Source organism: Schistocerca cancellata, chromosome 3 (assembly GCF_023864275.1).
Source record: "Schistocerca cancellata isolate TAMUIC-IGC-003103 chromosome 3, iqSchCanc2.1, whole genome shotgun sequence".
Classification (NCBI taxonomy): domain Eukaryota; kingdom Metazoa; phylum Arthropoda; class Insecta; order Orthoptera; family Acrididae; genus Schistocerca; species Schistocerca cancellata.
Genome location: NC_064628.1, coordinates 298,241,279 through 298,264,190, shown reverse-complemented (window position 1 = coordinate 298,264,190; position 22,912 = coordinate 298,241,279). Strand labels below are relative to the sequence as shown.

The window sequence follows — 22,912 nt, the reverse complement described above, 5'->3', positions numbered from 1 at the left end:
ACAAAAAATAGTACAGTAATTACTGAAAATCCGGTATTGAAAGTGAGCAAAATTTCAGTCTGCCTGAGTTAAAAATACGTTGCCTTGCGCTTTGCCATGATCAAAGGCATACTTCTCCGTGATAATTTCGCATGAAACGGGAATTCGGCCTGAAAAGGTAGCCTAACGCACTTGAATTCACACAGCGAGGTGTTATCAGCCGACCACCATAAGCTACAACGAATGGTAGTCGAAGAATACATAAATGTATCCATTCAGAAGACCTCTTTAACGCACTTACAGAAGCAGAACTAAAGAGCTGCATTAAAAGGCTTTGTCCGTGCCCTCGAATAATATCACTGCCGGATTTTGCCAGCTGACTTCCCTGGTCTGCAAAGAACAGCTGCGGCTTATCAGCACACACGCAACTGCATGCACAGATTCGTAAGAGCCCTCGCTGATTAATCTGCAGCCACGCTCACACTGAGGACTTTGAACGCGCCGTACCCTTAAACATGAAAGGAGTCGACAGCTTCATACTGACTGTAGCGAGCTCGGCGAGAGAGCGCTGATAAGACGACGGCAGAAAACACAACAAAGGCCTGTTAATGGCGTGGGCGGCGCGCGGCCCGATTACACAGGCGGCTGTAACAACGGCTTCCGGCAGCGGCGGGCAGCGGCTGCAGCGCTCAGAGGTGCCAAGCGGCTCTGTCACACAATGTAAATAGCTTCCCGAGCAATTTTCGCGTAGAGTGTTAGGCTCTGTAGTCGTAGGAGACGAGATTAATTAATTATTGAACGAATGGGTTTAAAAAAAGAACAAAAATATGCCAAGCGAGGCTTTCTGACTAGAATCAAAAGCTTCAGAACAAAGAAACAAAAAATAAACTACAAAATTTAAATTAAATTTATCCAGTGATTGAGTTTCTCCCGGCGCATTTGATAATCAAAATATCCACGGGTGTACTGCCGGTCTACAGTGTCCAACGGGCACAAAATTCGGCGATCATGCATGTCGCCATCATCAGGTGAATTGACGGACTGAGCTCCTGTGAACGTGCCGGTACGGGGATCCGTACGCTATGGCTGCTCAGAGGGAACTGGGTTCGGCGGCGGCCGATTTAAATACCCTCCGCCCGGGCGCGCTCCATCCGCTGTCCGCGCCCCGCGCCACGGTCGCGCGGTGGAACACATTGCGACGGCGTCTGAGATGACGTCGGTGTGATGGCTCTGTCCGCCGTGGTCGTCACAACTATACGTTTGCTCGATTTAGTCTTGATTAACCCAATCGCTGGTACCCAATCCTTGCTAAGATTATAGCCACAGCCACAATCACGGTTTATTAGGTCGTCATTGGTGCGAATTTCGATGGCCTCTCTAACAACGCTGTCCCAGTATCTCGACGTCTGTACCAGAATCCTCCTGCGTTCATACTCCATAGCGTGATTTTCCGACAAACAATGTTCAGCGACCGCCGACTTGCTGGGATACATCAGTCGAGTGTGCCTCTGGTGTTCACGGCATCGATCCTCGACGGTACGCATCGTCTGACCAATATACGACTTGCCACATTGACACGGAATCTGGTACACGCCGGCCTTCCTCAAACCGAGGTCATCTTTAGCGCTCCACACCAGTGCACGAGTTTTATTCGGAGGACAAAACACAGTTCCGACCCGGTGTTTCTTCAAAATGCGGGCGATTCAACGTGCTCTCCGCCCAACCACTACAGCACAACCTGTGGAGATGGATGAAATCACGAGGGAGGAGGTAGGCACCGTGTTTATTCCATATACAGGCGCACTCTTGGGGAAAATCGCCCGCATTTTGAAGAAACACTGGGTCGGAACTGTGTTTTGTCCTCCGAATAAAACTCGTGCACTGGTGGGGAGCGCCAAAGATGACCTCGGTTTGAGGAAGGCCGGCGAGTACCAGATTCCGTGTCAATGTGGCAAGTCGTATATTGGTCAGACGATGCGTACCGTCGAGGGTCGATGCCGTGAACACCAGAGGCACTCTCTCGACTGATGTATCCTAGCAAGTCGGCGGTCGCTGAACATCGTTTGTCGGAAAATGACGCTATGGAGTATGAACGCAGGAGGATTCTGTTACAGACGTCGAGATACTGGGACAGCGTTGTTAGAGAGGCCATCGAAATTCGCACCAATGACGACCTCATAAACCGTGACTGTGGCTATAATCTTAGCAAGGATTGGGAACCAGCGATTGGGTTAATCAAGACTAAATCGAGCAAACGTATAGTTGTGACGACCACGGCGGACAGAGCCATCACACCGACGTCATCTCAGACGCCGTCGCAATGTGTTCCACCGCGCGACCGTGGCGCGGGGCGCGGACAGCGGATGGAGCGCGCCCGGGCGGAGGGTATTTAAATCGGCCGCCGCCGCGACCGAACCCAGTTCCCTCTGAGCAGCCATAGCGTACGGATCCCCGTGCCGGCACGTTCACAGCAGCTCAGTCCGTCAATTCACTTGATGATGGCGACATGCATGATCGCCGAATTTTGTGCCCGTTGGACACTATGGACCGGCAGTACACCCGTGAATATTTTGATTAAATTTATCCATTTTGTATGGAGCTGGTTGAGGTTAGCGACTGTTTTGTAAATTTTAGAAATAATTTCTTACTGCTTACGCCAGTTTTTACTAATATTTATTAGCACGATGAGATTCGGTAGCAAAAAAAAATGGTTCAAATGGCTCTGAGCACTATGGGACTCAACAGCTTAGGTCATAAGTCCCCTAGAACTTAGAACTACGTAAACCTAACTAACATAAGGACATCACACACACCCATGCCCGAGGCAGGATTCGAACCTGCGACCGTAGCAGCCCCGCGGTTCCGGACTGCAGCGCCAGAACCTCACGGCCACCGCGGCCGGCGAGATTCGGTAGCATGCTGCCATCATTACATACCGAAATTTAACCCTGTAGAGAAACATTCACGTATACTGAGGTGACGAGAAGCCATAGGATGCTTCCTAGTATCGTGTCGAACTTTCTTTTGCCCGGTGTAGAACAGCAACTCGACGTGGCATGTTAGTCCCCTGCAGAAATACTGAGCCGTACATAACGGCAAAAGTGTCGCCTGTGCAGTATCAAACTGACCTCTTGATTACGTCCCATAATAGTTCAAAAATTACCGAAAATCAGTTTAATAAGCCACAGCTGCAAAATACTAACGCGAATTCCTTACAGACGAATGGAAAAACTGGTAGAAGCCGACCTCGGGGAAGATCAGTTTGGATTCCATAGAAATGTTGGAACACGAGGCAATCCTGACCCTACGACTTACCTTAGAAAATAGATGAAGGAAAGACAAACCTACGTTACTAGAATTTGTAGATTTAGAGAAAGCATTTGACAATGTTGACTGGAATACTCTCTTTCAAATTCTAAAGGCGGCAAGGGTCAAATACAGGGGGCGAAAGGCTATTTACAATTTGTACAGAAACCAGACGACAGTTATAAGAGCCGAGGGAGATGAAAGGGAAGCAGTGGTTGGGAAGGGAGCGAGACAGGGTTGTGGCCTTTCCTCGATGTTATTCAATCTTTATATTGAGCAAGCAGTGAAGGAAACAAAAGAAAAATTCGGAGTAGGTATTAAAACCCACGGAGAAGTAATAAAAACTTTGAGGTTCGTCGATGACATTGTAATTCTGTCAGAGACAGCAAAGGACTTGGAAGAGCAGTTGAACGGAATGGATAGTGTCTTGAAAGGAGGATATAAGATGAACATCAACAAAAGCAAAACGAGGATAATGGAATGTAGTCGAATTAAGTCGGGTGATGCTGAGGGAATTAGATTAGGAAATGAGACACTTAAAGTAATAAAGGAGTTTTGCTATTTGGGGAGCAAAATAACTGATGATGGTCGAAGTAGAGAGGATATAAAATGTAGACTGGCAATGGCAAGGAAAGCGTTTCTGAAGAAGAGAAATTTGTTAACATCGAGTATAGATTTAAGTGTGAGGAAGTCCTTTCTGAAAGTATTTGTATGGAGTGTAGCCAAGTATGGAAGTGAAATATGGACGATAAATAGTTTGGACAAAAAGAAAATAGAAGCTTTCGAAATGTGGTGCTACTGAAGAATGCTGAAGATTAGATGGGTAGATCACATAACTAATGAGGACGTATTGAATAGGATTGGGGAGAAGAGAAGTTTGTGGCCCAACTTGGCTAGAAGATGGGATCGGTTGGTAGGACATGTTCTGAGGCATCAGTGTATCACCAATTTAGTTTGGAGGGCAGCGTGGAGGGTAAAATCGTAGAGGGAGGCCAAGAGATGAATACACCAAGCAGATTCAGAAGGATGTAGGTTGCATTAGGTACTGGGAAATGAAGAAGCTTGCACAGGATAGAGTAGCATGGAGAGCTGCATCAATCCAGTCTCAGGACTGAAGACCACAACAACAACAAAAGTTCAAAAATGGTTCAAATGGCTCTGAGCACTATGGGACTCAACAGCTTAGGTCATAAGTCCCCTAGAACTTAGAACTACTTAAATCTAACTAACCTAAGGACATCACACACATCCATGCCCGAGGCAGGATTCGAACCTGCGACCGTAGTGGTCGCGTGGTTCCAGACTGTAGCGCCTAGAACCGCTAGGTCACAGCGGCTGGCCATAAAAGTTCGATGGGATTCACGTAGGGCGATCTTGGTGGCAAAACCATTCGATCCAGTCGTCCACAATGTTCTTCAAATCAACACTTATGACCCAGTGACATGGCGCATCATCGTTTGGGAACATGAAGACCACGAATGGCTGCAAATGGTCTCCAACTAGCCGAATATAACCGTTTCCAGTCAATGATCGGTTACGTTGGACCAGAGGACCCAGTTCACTACGTAAATATGGCCCACACCACTATGGAGCCACCACTAGGTAGCACAGGGCCTTGTTGACACATTGGGTCCATGGCTTCGTGGATCTGCTCTACATTTAACCCCTACCGTCAGCTCTTCCCAACTGAAATCGGGACTCATCTGATCAGACCACAGTTTTCCAATCATCTAGCGTCCATGCGATATGTTCACGAGTCCAGGAGAGGCTCTGCGAGCAATGTCGTGTGAACAGACACACTCGCGTCGGTCGTGTGCTGTCAATGCCAATTAACGCCCGATTTCACCACACTGTCCTAACGGACACATTCCTCTTACGTCTCACATTAATTTCTGCGGTTATTTCACGCACTGTTGCCTATCTTTTAGCATCGACAACGCGTTGTTCGAAGTGAAAGATAATGCTTGAAATTTAGCATTGTCGGCACATTCTTGACACTGTGTGAAGTGTCGTGGTTATTAATGTGTTCTGTGTGCCAGACAAATAAATTTACAGCAAGAGTGTAAGCAAAGACAACAGTGAAATGATTTACCCTGGCACGAACACATTTCTCCCAATGAGACAGAAATTTGTTGACACCGTCACTGTAGAATATTTGACTTCGTTGACGGATCCACAGCGTCACCTCTGCTTGCAGCACTTCATTGCTGTGTGTTCTTTAAGTTTTGGAAACAGATGAAAACCGGACTGGAAGATGATCGATAACAGTAAACCCATGGCGTCGGATCGTTGCACATGTCGAAGCGCTCGAAGGTCGCCTGGCATTGTCACGCTGAAGGAGATGATGTTCCATGTGTGGAGAAAGTCTTAGAATTGGAAACTCTATTACAGCAAGCTGCTTCTCACTCACCGACAGTCACGTTACACGTCGGCGTGCTACACGCTACATTTCGGAACCCTCTAGTGGCAGAGGACTGCATATATATATATATATATATAGACATGAAGAATAAAGAAGTAGAATGTTAATCACGTGTGTTTTATTTAAAAATCATTAACAGTTTCCACGTAAAAATTCGCACGCATTACTCTTCAGCTGTTTCTCGTACAATTCCACTCAGTCCATTGTTAACGTCCCACGTACGTGTTTAAATACGCGATAGTTTGTTAACGTGCCGTGACAATTATACGGTATGACACTATTTTTTCAATGTTTGGTTTTTAGTGTGTAGTAATTTTTACTGCATGCTTGTGCATAGTTTGCATTGTAATTATATATTTTTTTCTCTTCCTGGGTATGGAGGTGGTTGCTGCGACTACCAAACTCAGCAACACAGTGCAGTAATGGTGATCTTGTCTGATTGAATAAAAAAAGCTAAATGTGAACGTCCGGATGGGGATCTGAAGGCTGCTCCTTCCGACTGCAGGCCCTGTCATAGTGCGCCACCTCGATCGGTAAATGCAAAGATATTCGGAAATGAACTGTGGCAAAGAAAACGTTATAACAATTTCTTCCACAAGAGGAAGAAACAATGTAAATAAAAGCAGACTGAGCATAAGTATTAGTCCGTTCTTCTGCGTAGCAACGGAGACAAACTGTTTCGTCTCGGTCATCTGGGTGTTTATATCCAGCACATTTGTCCGCTTCTTTTTGAGAGAGTTTTTATGCGATCACCAACAACTTCCACAACACTGCATTCTTCTGTTCATTTGAGCAAATGCTCACACAAATCCCACTGGATGGAGGGTGTTACTTTGCAGGCTCCTTGAGTTCTGCACTAACAGCAAACTGCCAAAAAATCCCAAGAGGAGGATATATACTTTGAAATGGCCACGAGGCACCGGAAGATAACAGCTGGATAACACACTAATGAGGCAGAGATTCCTAAAACAGTGGTAATTTTACCCGGGAACAGATATAGACTCATATCATAATTGAGTAACGATGAACTGCACGCTGAGGGTTAAGAAAGTCACCAAGAAGGATGGGTGAATAATTACGTGATAGTCCGTAGCAGTATTGTTCGTGTAGTTGCATTCGGTGTGGAAAGACCCGGATTCGATTTCCCGTACCTTTTCAGTGTTTATTCCCCTGAGGAAGGTAGGTCTGGTATGGATCCACTTAGCCTCATCAAGCAAAATTAGGAGCTGCTTGAATAAAGAAGTAGTGATATCGCCGGGATTCATCTACTGGCAGTAACTGCTGGAGGGACTCGTGACAAACTGATCACAAGTTCCACGATCTTAGATCACTTCTCGTACTGGCTCTTAGGCAGCAGATGGTCACTCGACAAGACCTTAAGGCGCAATCCGTGATAGGTGTTTACGTTTACTAATGTGTTGATGAATGATGTTGTGATTTCGAAATTCTCTGAGGCTATAATTACTGCCATAATGAATACTACAGTAGGTAGTGCAGTTGATGAAAAATGGTCATACATTAAAAGGTGGAAAGACAGGAAACTGTGAAGAAATTGCGTATAACAGAAGAAATACTTCGGAACATTGACGACTGATGACAGTACAAAAACATCCAGTAAAAGACAGAAATGCTTTAATCTAAAATCCTTAAACACTGTATCAAAGATGAGAAAAGGGGATAAAGCGAACTGGATGCGAAAAAAACATGGAGTGATAGAAAAATAAATGGTCGTCAGAATGACATTTTGGCAAATGGAAAATTTAAAATAACTTTCGGAGAAAATAAGGGTAAAAGAATTCTCTCACGCAGGTGAGAAGGCGGATAGCTGGAAGGTGAAAATATACAGGGTGACTTGTAGAGGAGGAGTGACTGACTGCTAATGAAATAGGAGAATAAATGGAGGTCGACTTGGAGGACACAGGAGATTCAGCATTAGAGTCAGACTTACGAAGAATTTTGAAAGGCTTGCGATAGTACATGGTAGAAAGGATTCACAAAATGCCTTTGGAATTTTTGCCTTGTGATCTTTTGCCACATACGACGAACAATCATGGAACGTATGTCTCTGTAGCTGGTTGGTATAATATATGATCTGTACGATAAAATGCCCTCCATGAAAGGTATGATCCCTGATGATCCCTGTGATGCCGGCCGCAGTGGACGAGCGGTTCTAGGCGCTTCAGTCTGGCACCGCGCGAACTCTACGGTCGCAGGTTCGAATCCTGCCTCGGGCATGGATGTGTGTGATGTCCTTAGGTTAGTTAGGTTTAAGTAGTTCTAAGTTCTAGGGTACTGATGACCTCAGAAGTTAAGTCCCATAGTGCTCAGAGCCATTTGAACCATTTTTGATTCCTGTGATAAATCTAATATTACGTAATTTCTGCTTTCATTCGAGTAGACTATAAACATTCCTTGGGTCTCACGAAAATTAATGAATTAAGGGGCTAAAAGTCATAATGGTGTAAAGATTGTAGCACGTACGCATGTTCTTGATATTATGATTTATCTATATCCGTTGCCCAATAGTGTATATATGAACATTAGCAAAATGTAGTCCCACTAGTTTCTCGGATATTCATTTTATATGGGCCTAAATTACGAGGGTTAGAACTTTAATAGTGGCAACTATTTATTTACAGCCTGTACAAAATAAATACGTGTTTCAAAGTTTTACTGGCCTTCAAAGTAGTCACCAGCATTGTGTATAACCCGTGCTGTTCATTTTTGGAACACAACGTACGACCAGCTTAGAGACAGAAGTGATGACAGTTTCTGCAGGATCTCACCATCATTTTGCAAGACAATACTCAAGCACGTACAGCGCAAGATTTACTGATTTGTTTGACTGATGGGGCTGCTAAGTGCTATACCACCTACTGCTCTCCCATGACTGAAGCCCTCGTCAGTTCAACTCGATTTCTAAACTGAAGAAAACACTTCACGGCATTCCCTTCATAACTGCTACAAATTCGTCAGGCAACAGACTGCGCCGCTCGAACTGTCAACACAACTGGCACTGCTAAGAGTATCCTACGACATCCACATCGCTGACAACGGGTTATGTGCTGGTGACTACTTTAAAGGCCAGTAAAACTTTGAAACACGTGTCTGTTATTATACGAGCTGTAAATAAATAGTTGCCGCTATTAAAGTTCCAAGCCTCGTACACAGCGTAACTATGTTGCTCTAGGCTTCTAAATTGTTATCTTGACTGTCAACACAATTTAGTGTCTACATCACGTATACAGCAGTAAAACTTCATAATCGGAGGTGTTTCGCCAGTTTTAGCTGTACCTCAAGCCACAAAATGATGATAACGAGGACCATGAAGTGTTAAAATGGATACTGGTCGTGTGTGTGGTGAATTTAGTATCCGCTTTCTTTGTTGTGATTCTAGTTTCACATTAATTACAAAACTTACACGTGTCAAAAGACACTGTTCCCACTAGCCTATATATGGAAAATTTGTGAATTAACATTAATATTAAATATAATCTTAAATATTAGTTAATATTCATAACATTAAGTATGTACATTATCTTTTGTAGAAGGAATAGGACGCCGAGACTTGGTTAAAAAACTATTCAGACCAATGTGACTGGCGATTTGTCTATAAATTCCATTTTCACAAATATCTGTTTTTCTCAAAACTTTGTTTTCTGTGGTTAGGCCTTTATGATTCTCAGTGCCTCATAACGTAGCAGTGAAATACTTGAACTGTATCTCTCTCTCTACAAGATAAATATTAAGGTAGGTACTGTTTATTATATTGTCTTGTGTGAATTCCAGTAATGAGCTCTAGTGTTTCTGATAATAATATTACCGATGTAGGTACAATCTGCACTTCAATTTTTTACGATCTTAGTACTGTTGAACATAGAGATTCTCATGAATAATTACTGTAAACCGCAGACGAGACCGGCGATATGTTGGACTTACACGTTCCGTTCGTAAAATATGCAGAGACTTACTTTGTAAGGTGCTGAAACATTTTAATCAAATAATTCACTACCACTCTGTGAAAGACACGAAATCATGGCTGGCCGCATCAGATAATTCTGAAGAAAACAAGAAGAGTGTGTCTAACTCGTCTGGCTACCACTATTTTTATTGTAACTACCATCATGCTCAATGTGATACGCGTGGTATGAACCTTTTAAACCCCTACGGAATTTCAGCGCGGCGCGGAGCTTTCGCAATGTTATGCCTGCAGACGGATCACTTACATACGCGTAACGCGAAAACAAACGGCGTTGTAACATATACCGGAGGCTGCCTCATTAGTAGGTGTAGGTCGCGCTGGCGCCGCGGGTACAGAAATAGATGGTCGATTGAGAAATAATGAGACGGGGTCCATTTCGAACGGGAAAATTCGAAACGACGCAACCGGCGGCTGTTGCCCGTGCCGGCGCTTTCCTACGGCATAATGACTGCGGCTGGCGCCCACACGCCGTTAGCGCGTTTGACAGGCCTCGTCTGCGCGTGGACAGGTAACAGCCGCGCTGGTGGCGTCCGGTTTCCTTCACAGAGTCTCTCGGAGGCAGTCATAAGTCTCACTCCCGTTACAAGGAGTCTATTTGGTGGTGAAGAAAACAACTGACACGCACTTGCACAACAAAAATAGTGGAAGCACTTTAATGTAGTTGCCTGCGTAACTGCTAATTTTATTTATTTATTTATTTATTTATTTATTTATGCATTTATTTTAATTTTCAGACGTCTATATGATTTTACAATGAAGTAAAAGAAACACAAATGAATCATTCTTTCTTGTATGCCATAACTAAAAACTTGTAACCACAAACAGTCTAAAGCCCCATTGCTTTCCAAATGACGCGTTTCCTTTTTCATTTTTTCATTGTCATCCAACGCAAAGACGTAAAGAAAAAACTTCAATATCAATTTTTTGCTGTATTAGTAGGTCCTTTGCGTTCCCAGATCCTGCGATGCATTTCTTCCTTCTGAATGTTGCAGTACACTGAGGAGACAAAAGTCTTGGGATAGCGATATACACATATACATGAGGGTTGACTGAAAAGTAATGCCTCCACCTTCGTAACTCTTCAACAGTTGGCAGCATTGGTATGCGGCAGGTACTGGCTTGTTCCGTAGCCACTTTCTACAGCTGCAGTTGCAGTATTCAAGCAGTGGGCGAACAAGCGTACTGTAACCCACTTCCTTTGTTTTCGGATTGCATTTCCTTAGGATTCTTCCAATGAATCTCAGTCTGGCATCTGCTTTACCGACGATCAACTTTATATGAACATTCCATTTTAAATCACTTCTAATGTCTACTCCCAGATAATTTATGGAATTAACTGCTTGCAGTTGCTGACCTGCTATATTGTAGCTAAATGATAAGGGATCTTTCTTTCTATGTATTCGCAGGACATTACACTTGTCTACGTTGAGATTCAATTGCCATTCCCTGCATCATGCGTCAATTCGCTGCAGATCCTCCTGCATTTCAGTACAATTGTCGATTGTTATAACCTCTCGATATATCACAGCATCATCCGCAAAAAGCCTCACTCAACTTCCGATGTCATCCACAAGGTCATTTATGTATATTGTGAATAGCAACGGTCCACGACACTCCCCTGCGGCACACCTGGAATTACTCTTACTTCGGAAGACTTCTCTCCATTGAGAATGACACGCTACGTTCTGTTATCTAGGAACTCTTCACTCCAATCACGCAATTGGTCTGGTAGTCCATATGCTCTTACTTTGTTCATTAAACGACTGTGGGGAACTGTATCGAATGCCTTGCGGAGGTCAAAAAACACGGGATCTACCTGGGAACCTGTGTATATGGCCCTCTGAGTGTCGTGGGCGAATAGCGCGAGCTGTGTTTCACACGATCGTCTTTTTCGAAACCCTCGCTGATTCCTACAGTCGCGAATAATTGTGGCGTTGTGACAAGGTGCATTGTCATCTATAAAAATTTCATCGTTGCTTGAAAATATGAAGTCCATGAATGGCTGCAAATGGTCTCCAAGTAGCCGAACACAACCAGTTCCAGTCGATGATAAAAAATTCGGTTGAACACGGTGCCACCACTAGCTTGAATAGCGCCTTGTTGACAACTTGGCTCTGTGGTTTCGGAGGGCCTGCTCTCGATCGTTAAGTGAAGGCCGTCGGCTACTGCGTTGTCCATGGTAAGAGGTACTGCCTGAAATTTGGTATTCTCGGCACTCTCTTGACACTGTGGATCTCAGAATACTGAATTTCCTAACGATTTCCGAAATGGAATGTCTCACGTGCCTAGCTCCAACTTGTGTTGCGCGTTCAGAGAATGTTAATTCACGCCATGCGGCCACAATCACTTCGGAAACCTTTTCATGTGAACGACCTGAGTGCAAATGACAGGTCCGTCAATGCACTGCCCTCTTATACCGTATGTATGCGATACCACCGCCATATTCATATGGGGATATCGCTATCCCTCAGAGTATGTGTGTGAGTGTCGTGATATTCACTGGAACTCGGTATGTGAAACATAAAAGAAATACTATGTACAAACATACGCCAGCTACGAGTGCTCACTCACATCAACAGCTGACAACTGATTCATAATCAGCGTAAACAACATGTGACAGTATCGTGATGTAAGTTTTCCGAGCCGGCGGGAGTGGCCGAGCTGTTCTAGGCGCTACAGCCTGGAACTGCGCGACCGCTACGGTCGCAGGTTCGAATCCTGCCTCGGGCATGGATGTATGTGATGTCCTTAGGTTAGTTAGGTTTAAGTAGTTCTAAGTTCTAGGGGACTGATGACCCATGGTGCTCAGAGCCATTTGAACCAAGTTTTCCGATAGAACATGTGTGGCACCAGCTCGGGTGTCAATTCTCTCCCAGTGCCAGCACCAGGGTACCAAAGACCAGTTACAATAGTTGTGGGTCAGATAACCTCAAAAGAGGATATAATGAGCTTTATGATTCCCTTCGCGACCTAACCAGTGTATGCATCCAAGCTAGACGGGGGTGTAGTGTCATACTTACAAGTCTCTCACACCGCCAATTTTACGTAAGTTTGACACGATTCTGTAATCACTGAAATAACATTAGTTATCATCTGTGTCTGTGAAGTTTATTTCCCTTTCTCCTTTCCTTCTAAGTTCTTCACTTTTTTTGTTATGCGGTGTAACAAAAAGTAAAATAACGGAAGTGATATTTCCCATATAGCAAAGAAAAGATGACGCTATTGGAAATATTAGAAGTAAGTAAGGAAGCATATGACAACATTATATACCTTATTAGTTTTAATTGAACAATCAAAATCCACGGGATCTCTCGTTTCGCATGACCTACCTAACGATATGTTTGTAACGATAGTTGAAACCACTTTCCGTCGAACAGTAATTACCAGAAGAAAACGTCTTGACAGAAACGAGTCCAGTCGAATGGTTCGACTACAGAACTGCTTCATAAATTTCGGTAGTCGAAACTTCATAAAATTCGGAAACTAAGACGTTATTAAACAACAATACGTTGAAAAACTCCATTTTCATTTGTCTGTTAAAATGAAATTGCAAAATTACCAAGCCGCAGAGAAAAATGTGGATGTGGGATACGGTCTATGTTAGTGGTATTAGGGGAAACGATACGAATTACTTCATGGCGTCCCGAGCAGTGTTCTGGGAAGGATTTAACGCTTCTACCTGCAAATGCGAAGAAAAACTGTACAGTACGTGAGCGTACTGCTAAGGAATCAGAAAATATGGGCCTGTTACGATTGCAGTGCCCTCAGAGTCACGTGAAGTGACATCGTACGACTGACGCATACGTCTGATTTGTTTGAACTGTATAAACCCCACAACTAAACTAACTAAGATTGACATCAGGTATGCTTTCATAAAAAGGGAGCAAAAGGAAGGGCAGAGCCTCATCGATATACTGTAGGCTTGGAACACACACGGAAGGTGCCAGGTAGAAACGAGGCACCAGAAAGCATAAAACATACATGCTATGCACATATTTAATAATGATGATTACCTGGTATTCTGCGATCATATCTTGCAGTAACTTCCATAAGAAAAAATGTAGAAACTAAAGAAAAAACCGCTCTTACGTTACAGCAGTGTGTGACTGTGAAGCCGTACCGTTAGCTTTGTAGCTAGATTGGTTGAAGATATAGAGGATACGTGGGGAGTTTCTTGAAGGAGTAGTAGTAACAGCTCGCATTTCTAAAACGGTCATTAACGGCTGGACGAGTGTGCAGTGAAAGGAGAAATACAGGAGATCATCACCACGTTGTTCTCGTTAGATACTGTATAGAAGATATGTATTCGCAAGTGCGAATACAATAGACTTCATCCGCACAGTTTGTTAGTGACATGTAAAACTTTGTACCGGACTGGGACTCGGAACTCCTTTACGTGGGAGTAATGGATCTGTACGTCAGGTTCTAAAACCTAAACGACATGGTTCGTTCATCAAAAAATTGTGAATAGAACCGTCGTGGTGGCGTATACACTCTCTCTGTCCACTGAAGCAACGTATAATTCCCGCTTTACGTGAGCGGTCTCTTTAACCAGTGCTTGAAACTATGAAACAGAGGGAAAACTCCTTGTAGTGCCAATAAATGCAGTCGCTTGTTAGAATTGATATGATCTTTCCTATAAGCATTACGAACGATTTTCATTACTTTTAGTTATAACGATCAGATATCTGAGGGTGGAACGACGAGTTTTTCAGTGCGTATCAGTTACTAGTTAACAGCACGATCCCACAATAAATTAACGACTGAATGCGGTGAGCGTTGCGTTTCTTACTATAAACGTTTTCTGTCACGCTAATAGACAAACTTCTGGTGCTCAATGCGAACATGAAAAGTGAAGCAATATTAAAATAAAATAATAGTTATACGTTGTTTCAGCGTGACAGAGGGACTGTATATGGCACGACGACGGTTCTATCACAATTTTTTGATGAACGAAACATATAGTTTGGGTTTTAGAACCTGACCTACAGGCCAATTACGTCACTATTTTCTCAGTATCTGTAAACATCACCGATGCAACCAGAAAAAAAAGTTTCAGCAGTGCATCAAATTGCAACGAGAAGATGAAAAAAAAATCTAATTGAACACATCAACTTCTCCTCTTTTTATTGATTTACCTTGACTTCGTGTAAGTGAGAATAATCTACCAATGGCGACGAGCACTTGCACTGGGGAGTCGCAAAAGCGTCGAGGAGTGCTGTCGCAATGCAGAATTCCTTTGCAAGGAAGCTGTTTGGGCCAAAAACTGAAAACTGTATTTCGCTCACGATGAATTGTTGAAAAAATTGGTTACGCTGCACTCTTTGTTGCACACATTTACAGATGGCAGTAATTCAATGGGATGTAGGTACATGATAATAATGATAATAATAATAGGTTATAATAATATCAATAATAACAATAATAATAATAATTTACGACAAAGATGTGTGAGTGCAGTATCATCGTTTTAATAGCTCTGTAGTTCAACTATTTCCTCCTTTATATAAACGTGCTATAGTTGATGCCTTTTTATCAAGGAAGCGGAACGTGCTGACAGTTGAATAACTCTGCATGCTCCTCCCAGGTTGCTGTCAAAAACATGGTAGCATAATTAAAAGAGGAAACACATTAATGAAACTACAACGGCGCAAACCACATTGATATCATACTTGGTAACAGTATGCATGATATGCGACGAGGGAGGCGTCCTGGTCACATTGGTCAAACTGACGCATACTCTTAGAATCCCCAGAGAAAGCTGTTAACACGCGGAAACGAAAACGGCTTGGAATCAGTTCGAAATATGGGAATATTTAATGACATTACTGAGTGATTCAGAAATGAATCCCTACCATTCTGTTTCTACGCGTACATCTACATGGTTACTCTGCAATTTACAATAAAGTGCCTGGCAGAGGGTTCGTCGAACCACCTTTTTGTCAATGTCGCAGTTCTTCTTGTTTCCGTGCTTGATAAGAAAATAGGAGACGAATTATGCCTTATGCAAGCCACCTTTATAGCTTTGTTTCCACTCAGAGATGTTTCAGCACATTTTGTGCTAACTTTTGTTGATTTATTTGTTTCTTTTCCTTCTGAAAAATTGTTGTTACATGTTGACCTTTAAACAAACTATTCGTACAAAATATTTATATTTATAAAATCAGCGATTAATGTCAAATATTTTACGGTGCTCTGCATGAACTCCAGCGTTCTCAGTACCGTATGCAAACCAACGTGAAATATTTGACAATAATCGCCGATTTTACAAATGTAAATATTTATACGAAAAGATTGTATAAGGGTTAAGATGTAACAACAGTTTTGCAGAAGGAAAATAAACAAATAAACCCACTGAAGATAGCGGAAAGAATGCTGAAATACGTCTAGGTAAAAAACTACAAAGGTGTCTTGCATAAGGTGGAATTTCTCTCCAACCTTCAAATTATTTCTCTCTTTCCACTCTTGAACAGCGCACTGGTAAAACGAAGACTTAAATCGACCCGCGCAAGCTCCGATTTCTCTTATTTTATTATGATGATAGTTTCTTCTTACTTACGCGGCCGCCAACAAAATATTTTCGCATCCGGAGGAGAAAATTGGTGATTGAAATTTCTACCGCAACGAAAAATTCCTTTGTTTTAATGATTGTCACCCTAATTGGCGTATAATATCCGTGCCACTCTCTCCCCTGTTTCGCGATAATACAAAACGGGCTCCCATTCTTTGAACTACACTCCTGGAAATTGAAATAAGAACACCGTGAATTCATTGTCCCAGGAAGGGGAAACTTTATTGACACATTCCTGGGGTCAGATACATCACATGATCACACTGACAGAACCACAGGCACATAGACACAGGCAACAGAGCATGCACAATGTCGGCACTAGTACAGTGTATATCCACCTTTCGCAGCAATGCAGGCTGCTATTCTCCCATGGAGACGATCGTAGAGATGCTGGATGTAGTCCTGTGAAACGGCTTGCCATGCCATTTCCACCTGGCGCCTCAGTTGGACCAGCGTTCGTGCTGGACGTGCAGACCGCGTGAGACGACGCTTCATCCAGTCCCAAACATGCTCAATGGGGGACAGATCCGGAGATCTTGCTGGCCAGGGTAGTTGACTTACACCTTCTAGAGCACGCGGGGTGGCACGGGATACATGCGGACGTGCATTGTCCTGTTGGAACAGCAAGTTCCCTTGCCGGTCTAGGAATGGTAGAACGATGGGTTCGATGACGGTTTGGATGTACCGTGCACTATTCAGTGTCCCCTCGACGATCACCAGTGGTGTACGGCCAGTGTAGGAGATCGCTCCCCACACCATGATGCCGGGTGTTGGCCCTGTGTGCCTCGGTCGTATGCAGTCCTGATTGTGGCGCTGGGAAGTGGCGGTGCGGTCCCCTACGGCACTGCGTAGGATCCTACGGTCTTGGCGTGCATCCGTGCGTCGCTGCGGTCCGGTCCCAGGACGACGGGCACGTGCACCTTCCGCTGACCACTGGCGACAACATCGATGTACTGTGGAGACCTCACGCCCCACGTGTTGAGCAATTCGGCGGTACGTCCACCCGGCCTCCCGCATGTCCACTATACGCCCTCGCTCAAAGTCCGTCAACTGCACATACGGTTCACGTCCACGCTGTCGCGGCATGCTACCAGTGTTAAAGACTGCGATGGAGCTCCGTATGCCACGGCAAACTGGCTGACACTGACGGCGGCGGTGCACAAATGCTGCGCAGCTAGCGCCATTCGACGGCCAACACCGCGGTTCCTGGTGTGTCCGCTGTGCCGTGCGTGTGATCATTGCTTGTACAGCCCTCTCGCAGTGTCCGGAGCAAGTATGGTGGGTCTGACACACCGGTGTCAATGTGTTCTTTTTTCCATTTCCAGGAGTGTATTTCGATGTTGTCCGTCAGTCTCACCCGATGCGGATTCCGCACCGCGCAGCAGCACTCCAGAACGTAGTGTAACCAGTCTCTTCAGTAGATCTGCTGCATTTCCTCAGCGTTCTGTCAATAAATAGCAGTCGTTGGTTCTCCTTCCCCACAATACTGTCTACTTGATCGTTACAATTTAAGTTATTCGCAATTCTAATTCCTAAATATTTAGTTGCTTTCACAGCCTTTAGATTTGGGTGATTTAGCTGATTCATTTTATTACTCTTGTGGATGACTTCACGTTTATCATTATTTAGAGTCATCAACTGTTTTCGCAGCGTACAAATATCTTGTCTTAACCGTTTTCATTTGGTTTTGATCATCTGATGAATTTACAAGACGGTAAATGACAGCATCATTTGCAAATAACCTAAGAGGGCTGCTCAGATTGGCTCCTAAATCATTTATGTAGATCAGAAACAGCAGAGGGCCCATAACACTTCCTTGCGCAGCGCCAGAGATTACTTCTGTTTTACTCGATGTCTTTACGTCAGTTACTACGAACTGCGGCCTTTCTGACAGAAAATCACGAATCCCAGCCGCACAACTGAATGATACTTCACAGGCACGTAATTTGATTAGAATTCGCTTGTGAAGAACAGCGTCAAAAATCTTCTGGATATCTAAAAATATGGAATCAATTTGACGTCCCCTGTCGTTAGCATTCGTCACTTCGCAGGAGAGTAATGGGCTGCTTGTGTTTCACAACAACGATATTTTCTGAATTCGTGTTGGCTACTTGTAAATAAATCGTTTTCTACGAGATAATTCACAGTATTTGAACATAGTATATGTTCCAAAATCCTATAGCAAATCGACGATAGCGATATTGATCTGTAATTCAGCAGGTTTCCTTTTCTTGGGCGTTGGTGTGACAACACTGGAATGAATTCAACACCATGGCTTGGCTCGTACAGTTCACCCGATCTTAATCTAATCGAGTCGCAGAAACCATGCGTTGACATGTGCACTTTAGAGGGTCACTGGGGAAGCAAGTCGCTACTAACATTGCCTTCCTAGGACATTGCGCACTCAGTGTCAATGAAGAGACAGTTCGGAACAAATTCATATCAAGGACAATACATCTTAGATGAAAGTAAATGCAATATCTTGGCCACGTTGGTTGGTTGGTTGATTTGGGGAAGGGGACCAAACAGCGAGGTCATCGGATTAGGGAAGGATGGGGAAGAAAGTAGGTCGTGTGCTTTCAAAGGAACCATTCCGACATTTGCCTGAAGCGATTTAGGGAAATCAGGATGGCCGGACGCGGGTTTGAACCGTCGTCCTCCCAAATGTGAGTCCAGTGTGCTAACCACTGCGCCACAGCGCTCGGTCTTGGCCACATTTGTCAGTGTAGAATGTGTATTAATTACGCGATTATTTTGAAGTATTTAGTATATATTGATGTATCACTTATTTTATGATAAGACATTTTATGTTAACTGATTCTTCTGTCGCTTCTTGAAAGCCCTGGAAATAATAATAATAATAATAAAAACCATCTGGCCCACAGTCCTAATTGAATATCAAATAACCATGCGCAGATCAGTACGTCCCCTATTTTATACTTCACTTAATCCTCAGTTTTTCAGCACTTCCCACTCTGTCTGCTACTTCTGATTCCTTCAGTTTCCTGTATTTATTTATCTTATTGTGACTGCCTTGTACTCCATATATTCTGTTGTTAAAGTCGTCAATTTTTTACTCTGTTTTCTGTATCACTTTCCATGCCATGTGTAATCATACTTAATACCACTTCAAGGCATTCTTGAGCACTCTTGTCAAGTACTAATTTTATTTTCATGGGATTATTAATTGAATTTAAATTGTTCTATAAGTACTGTTTTTCCAGTATAGTGCTAATGTTTGTCCTGGTTTGTTCCCTTTTACATGTTTTTACCGTTCACCTACTTATTTTTTTAATTTTATTATCACTGCACTGTAAAAGATGGCATTTTCTCCGTGTTCGTACCTCGTTCTAGATGAGTAACATATTTTCCAAAGTTATTAACAAATATTATAACTTTTTTCATGATGATGGTAAGTTTAAGTCTGATAATGGCCTTGTAAGACGAAAACTGGTTACCTAAATGAGTTAATCCTGTAGAACATACACTGTATTGCGCTTTTCATTTATAATACGACAACTTATTGAGAATTTATAGCTCTGTAAGGTTAGCATATGTTAATAATTACAAGCTGATGGCGGGACATTTCAGTTACGCTTTTTGAAGTTAAGATGAATATTAGTCAACACAAGCAGAAAGGCTGTTTTGTATTGTGAAGCTCCTATCAAATTCAAAATCATGATATGCAGTTAACTTTGAAACAATTCCTGAATTTCAGCAATGCGTAATATGTTTCGTAAATGTACCAGTTACTAAAAATGGTCACTGACAAACCAACTTCATACTTTGATGCAACCACTGCACAAAATCAATTAAGATTGTCCGAGACTGTGACGAGGATGTACAAATGATACTATCGCGAATGAGCTGCGAACAACGCCTAAACACATGAAAATTGCGAAACCAGTTCTGAATAAATGACGGTAACAATGATTCATGATACAGAAATTTGTCTGAACATCAGGGTAACGTAATTCAAATTTCGTACTATTTTTACAGCTTAAGCGATGCATGGCTGTTAACTCAAAAAGAGCACGAAGAGCAGATGCTTGCAGCTCGACCACTATCGCAAACGAATACAATCACCGTGCACGTGGCACTGAGGCTAGATCTCGTCCGGGGGAGTGTTGCGTGCACTGGACGCTGAACTGAAGTGGGTTGGGTACCTGCAACGCCTTTAATAACCACTGATAAATCTGTCGGGTTATACTGTCGTGGTCCATGAAACAGGAAGGAAGGTTTCATCGACCACGATCACACAACCCAGAAGATTTACCAGCAGCTAAGACGTTCAGTAGTGAAAGTGTGAAAGTTGTAAATATTGTAAAATTAAAATTTTTGGAGTACGTTGTAACATTAAGTCCTGAAGAAATGGTTCCATTGTGTAGTTTTTTAATTAAATGAGCTGTGACTTATTTAACTTAAACGTAGAGCATTCGGTGCAATTTATTCTGTAATACCATTATAATCAATTTTGTATTGCACACCTTCATCGACTCATTTTTAAAATATGTATGCAAAGTTTCCGTAATGATAAGTAGTTGCCGGCATTGCGTTTTTAATGTACCATGATACACATTTCGAGTTGAGAATCATAAGAACACTCTCGACATTCAAACTATTCCTACATTTGAGCACTACAGAGATCACGGATTGGAAGCAAGTTCACAGAAGGAACATGCCTCTGACGCATATGGGATACTGGCAACGACGTGAATACTTGAAAACCTATTTTTTATTCCATTAAGAGACTATGTGACGAATAAATGATTCGTTATTGTCAACTCTTAATTAAATACGCTGATTTAATTGAAACACAGAGAATTTACCACAATTCATCTGTTAACTCGTGATCCCAATATGAAATTGCACAATTGTATCGATCCATTTTTCAGGTGTGCGTAAAAGGCTTCTGTAAACAAGACGGTTGTTGGCAATGCAGTTTTTATTTTTTTAGTGAAACTGCTGCCATTTGTTTTTGAGTATTTTATTATTCATGTACTTCACACTATCGCGGTTTCGAATTCATAGCCATTACCTAGTGCAAAGATGAAAAAAAGTCATGAAATATCCGACATATCTGAATGATACTTCGTCGTCTCCATCTACAGCTACATGCATACTCTGGAAAACACTGTGACTTGCATGGCAGGGGGAACATCCCAGCCGGCCGGGGTGTCCGAGCGGTTCTAGGCGCTACAGTCTGGAACCGCGCGACTGCTATGGTCGCAGGTTCGAATCCTGCCTCGGGCATGGATATGTGTGATGTCCTTAGGTTAGTTAGGTTTAAGTAGTTCTAAGTTCTAGGGAACTGATGACCTCAGAAGATAAGTCCCATAGCGCTCTGAGGTCATCAGTCCCCTAGAACGTAGAACTACTTAAACCTAACTAAGTAAAAATTATCAATATACCGTAATATTACACGCAACTGAGGAAGACAGGACTACAAAAGTTTGTTACCAGAATTTTTCGGGATAGCTTCCGACTACGTTTAAGAGTCCGACAGTTTAGTTCTTTCAACGTCTGTATGACACTCTTCCGCGGGTCAAACAAACCTGTGACCATTCGCGTCGCCTTTTTCTGCATAGGTTCAATATCCTCTATTAGTGCTATTTGGTAGGTATCCCAGACATCCGAGCAAAATTCCAGGATACAGGTGATTTGTAAGCAATCTACTTGCTAGACCGATTGCAATTCAAGCAACAAACCGAAGTCTCCTACCTTATTTACCCACGACTGGACCTATGTGATCGTTCCACTTCATGTCCTTTATAAGAATAGGGATAATCAGTCGTCCGCTGCACAATTTTTTTAATTAACTTCTTGACTAGTTTAGGCAAATTAATTTCCCATCCTCAGGAGATCATACAATTAAGCTTACACCGGAAAGCAATCGTCAAGCAAACTCTGGACGAGTGTTCCTAAAAAAACGATAGATCCAGGAATGAGTTTATTGATTCCAACAGTGCGTCCGACGTATAAACATTAATGGAGACATTGTTTACTTTGAACAAATAAACCAATTTCGAGTCGAAACCCACTGTAACACACTTGATCTTCAGACAATTTGTACATGCCGAGATCGGGAATTCTAAGCAACGTCGCAGATTGAGGTCTGCTGACAAACCACTGGCCTTGCACACGCGAGTATAACCATCGCACAAAAACCACTAACACGAAACTTTGTCGACGAGTCTGTGACTAGCATAGGGCGATCGTTGAGGGAACGACGCGACGGCCAGGGCGTAGAAGCGTCAGCGGCAGCAGCGAAGCCGGCATCGGCAGAGGCAGCACTGCCAGGCACGTACGTAGGTAGGTAGAGTGGACTTACGCGCTACGGCTATAAGGCCCTGCGCTGCGCTGCGGCGTGTGCTGTCCTAGCGGCGGGCACGCACGACGCACACTGCCGAGCGGCAGTGTTTACTACTTGTTGCTGGCAGCGGCGGCGGCGGCGCGTGGTGGGGGGTCGGCAGAGGCTGGTGACGCGGGCGCTGGGGAGGGCGGGGCACCGCCGCCGCCAGCGTCTTCTCCACGGCGACTGCCACCAGCTGCAGCTTCCGAGACTCATTTGTCTCTGGCAGGACGACCGCAGTCTCATACCTGTCAGCCGGCCGCTGTGGCCGAGCGGTTCTAGGCGCTTCAGTACGGAACC

The 22,912-nt window shown here is 43.4% G+C and overlaps 1 protein-coding gene across 1 annotated transcript in view; it reads right to left on the bottom strand.

The window, feature by feature from the left end:
- LOC126174999 (rho-related BTB domain-containing protein 1) overlaps window positions 1-22,672 on the bottom strand; it is a 527,665-nt gene extending 504,993 nt beyond the window's left edge. The window contains exon 1 of the mRNA XM_049921485.1: window positions 22,592-22,672. The gene's annotated coding sequence lies outside the window, so the exon portion shown is untranslated. The remainder of the gene's footprint in view (window positions 1-22,591) is intronic.
- Window positions 22,673-22,912: the final 240 nt, after the last annotated feature.